Raw genomic sequence first — 4,178 nt, 5'->3', positions numbered from 1 at the left:
CAATATGGGTCTTTCTTCATTTGAAAACTGTCTGAACAGTTGATGTGTATTTAGCTTTTGCTGGCCATTTTCTGCGTTGTTTTTATCCTCCTCAGGTTCACTACTTGTGGCTGAAAAGTTATCTTCTTCCCTCAAGCCCTTCATCTGTTTAATGCTTCACTTTGCCAGCAGATCCAAAACCATTCTCTTCACTGGTTGAGGGAGATGATCCTGCCCCTCCGCTTGGCCCTACTGAGGCCACAATCTGATCTGCTGTGTCCAGTTCTGGGCTCCCCAGTACAGAGAGATGTGGAGCTCCTAGAGTGGATCCAGTGGAGGGCACAAAGATGATTAAGGGAATGGAGCATCTCTGATGAGGAGACACTGGGGGAGCTGGGCCTGTTAAGTCTGGAGAAGACTGAGAGGGGATGTAATTAATGCTTATAAATATCTACAAAGTGGGTGCCAGCTGATGGTACCAGACTCTTTTTAGCGGTGTCCAGAAACAGGATGAGGAGCAATGGCCATAAAGTAAAACAGAAGAGGTTTCACCTCAGCATGTGGAAGAATGCACACTGAGGGTGGCAGAGCACTGGGAGAGCTGCCCGGGTGGTCATGGAGTCTCCCTCTCTGGAGACATTCCAAACCCACTTGGACGTGTTCCAGTGTCACCTGCTCCAGCTGACCCTGCCTGGGCAGGGGGATTGGGCTGGAGAGATGCCTTTCCAACCCTGACTGTTCTGTGATCATCTTTCCTCTAACTGTCACTGAAACCTGAGCCACTCTGCCTGCCTGTGAGGGGCCAACACTTAAATCCCTCCTCAGCGTTTAAACACTTTGTGTGCCTATATGCAAGGGAGAATAGTTTGGGAACACAGAGCAGCCTGTCTGAACCAGGAGTGTTTTCTGCAGCAGAGCCGTGGCCGGGGATCGCTGCCCAGGTGCGTGGGGCCGGGCCGGTCGGAGGGGAGCGCGGTGGATGCTGCTCTTCCCGTGAGGGGCGAGCTCCCTCCCGCGGCGGGCCCGGGGCCGGGCGGGCTGAGGGCACTCGGGCGGGCCCCACGGGGGGGCCGGGCCAGGCTGGGCACACCAGAGACCGTCCCCACCCGGCTCACTCGAGGGCCAGTAGGATGCGCTGCTCTTACTGAGACACCTTCTCCTACTACAGCATTCAACTCACACCCGAATGTTAGGGAAAAGGTGTGAAGAGCAAAACTTCCCCCCCCGCCGCTGGGAGTGGGGCGCGCTGCCCTCACGGGTGAAGGCTGAGGGGAGCGGCCATGCAGGTGCGCTCGGGGGCTGGGGATCACGTCTCCAGCACAACTTTTCGTGCAAGTGTCGCAGACTCGGGAGGTAAAATGGTCTCCTCTTTTCACAGCTGTTGCTCCTTTGGAAATGCAAAACTGCCTGTAAGTATCAGGTGTTTTCCCTCTGTCATTATCTGGTTTGTGGCTGTCTGTTTCAAAGGCTCGAGTTCTGCTCGGAGATAATTTTGATCTCCTCACAGATATGAGAAGCACACAAGGAGACTGTTTCATGCCACCATTAGAAGGGTGAGAGGTTGTGCTTAAATATCATTGGCTGTAGACCACAAAAAAAAAAATTTGGTGTGAAAATACTGCAGTTAGTAAAATATTGATAACTTAAATGCACAAATGATACAATTTTTCAGGAGCAGCTCCAATTTAATGCCTGATGGAGCAGTGTCATTCACACCTGTTTACAAAATGCCTCTCTGTCTAGTTTTGTACATTTAAAAACTATTGCTGAGATAGCAAATCACTCTTTGAATCTAATTAGGTAAGTCATCTCTATAAATGTTGCTTGCTCAAATGTGGCCTTATAAAAGAAATCAAACTGCAAGCATTTTTCCAGTCAGTGGAATGAACAACCAGAATTTGATGGCTGGCATGCTCTGCCTCACTGCCACAGGATGTTCAAAATTGCAGGCTGTCTTTCTTCAGGAGCAAAACCATGTTAAATAAACCAGCAGGATTTCAAAGGCCAGGACTATTTTTACTGATTTTAGACTAGGAAGTAAATTTGTTTGCTGTGATCTCTAGAAGATTTCTAGAAATTCAATTTTTTTGTTGGCATTGTTGGTTGTTTTATTATTATTATTATTATTATTATTATTATTATTATTATTACTGGCTTATTGATGCTTCAGATAGGAATAAATTTCCAAGCTCTGATGTTGATCCTGTTGTTTGGTTGCAGCATTGCTAATAAGCAAGATGGGTCCCTGTCCATGATGTATTGCAAAAATCAGGTCTCTGAGACTTTGAAAGATAGGAATACCTTGAAGAATGATGTTTGACAGTGTTGCAACATTTTATTAGTAAATCCCCACATGGCAAATTAAATACATAATTAAAAACAAACAAAATTTCAGTTGTTGATAATGTAATTTAGACCATTATCTAAGGTCTATTTATGTTCAGGAGTAAAAAACAAACAAAAAAAACCCCAAAAACCAAAACCCAAATCTTAACATTTGCTATTCCCAGTGTTTGTTGTCCCAAGAATCTGTGAAGAAATTTTTTTTAGGTCAGCTCTTGATTCAGTTTCTTGTGTTTGCTCTTTGGTGCTCCCATTCCAATAGCACAGGCAATAACCAGAAGTTTTACACTTCATAGGCACTGTTTCTTTAACTACCCAAAACTGCATAGCAAATAGCAGCATTTGCTATTTAATTTGATGTGTTTTTTGCCAGACCTACTGTTTAACACAGACATTGGAATATAGAGCTAAAGAACTGTTCCTCTGGGCCAGTGTAACTTAAATTTACTAAGAAAGTAGTGATGTTTCTAACATGGAGGGGTGGTTCCTTATCCTATGTATAAGGGAGACTTTACTGTTTCTTTCAGAATTCCCTTACTCATATTTCAGAGGAATTTTTCTAAGTCAGGGTCTAAACAGTCCAATTCAGGGTAACGGAACATCACTAAAGAATAGTTGTTGTGCTTGTACTAGGCCATGTTCCTTATTTCTGCAATTCCTACCTTCATTTGCACAGCATCTAACCATCTTATAAACGAGCAGTTTATTAGTGCTGTGCATTGATAAGGTGTCATGCAAGATGTTTTACAAGTGAGAAACAGACGTGGAATGGTTTAACTAAATTTAAATGTAGTTCAGCCAAAACTCAAGCCAACATTTACATCCTGTTAAAAAGTCCCTTGCAAGATGGAAGCTTTGAGTCCTTGCTAAAACACCTTTCAAATTAATATTAAAAAGTTGTCTATAATTTCGTTTCTCACATGGGTGATGTTTGCTCTCTGAACACTGCTTTGATTGTTTATAGCGATTGTCCCTCAAGCGTCGCTTTTCCCCACTGCAGTGAGGACAGACGAGCTCTTCAGAAGCACCGCCTAGAGCAGCAGAGTTGGGGTTCTGGCTCGTGGCGGGGTGTCCTGCGTGTCTTTCTGTTTCTATCCTGTCCCTTCCGGAGCAGGAGGCGCCTTTGGGTGCCGTTGGGCAGCAGACGTTCCCTCTGCAGGGTCCCTTGGGGCGCTCCGGGTGCGCTGGCAGCGGCCGCTCGCGAGAGGGAGCTCGGAGAAAGCGCCAAGGTGCTCCCGCAGCCAAACAAAACAACACCGAGAGCTGGAAACCCTCTGCTTATACATGAACTCTGCTCTCTCCAAACATTTACATTCCCCGACTCTAAGCCTTCGTGTCAAAAATTCAGTTTCATCTTCCAGTGTTTTTTTCCTGCTCTCCTCTCTGAAATACTTCACCAATTTTAATAATTGCTCTCTTTAGGTGTAGGCAAACGAAACGATTTCTCAAGTTCTAATCATGTTGTGAGTTTCCAAAACGGAGATATTTTCTACAAAGAACCTTTCAAAGAGTGGGTTAATAATGACAATAAGTGTAAAGGAATTTTCTTCCTTTTCTTTAAAGGAAGGGGTTTTGATCTTGAGATTATCTGAGGTTTCCTGACTTAAATCAGGTACACTGTTATTTTCTGTAGAAAATGAAACACAACCCCATATCTTTTGCTGTGTTCATGATATAAAAATTGGGAGCATTACACACTCGTTTCTTTTCCACTATCTTTGCTAATAACAAATGTGTTATTAAAGTAGCTTTTCTAAAGGAGATATTTCAATTTATTCATGTGTATTAACCCTCCTTTCCTCTCACTTTGATCTGTTCACAATAGGCAATATTTTTAAAATTTTAATATAGAGAGA

Source organism: Pyrgilauda ruficollis, unplaced genomic scaffold (genome assembly GCF_017590135.1).
Source record: "Pyrgilauda ruficollis isolate IOZ18807 unplaced genomic scaffold, ASM1759013v1 scaffold23, whole genome shotgun sequence".
NCBI lineage: Eukaryota > Metazoa > Chordata > Aves > Passeriformes > Passeridae > Pyrgilauda > Pyrgilauda ruficollis.
The sequence above is the reverse complement of the archived record's forward strand: the minus strand, read 5'-3'. Positions refer to the sequence as shown.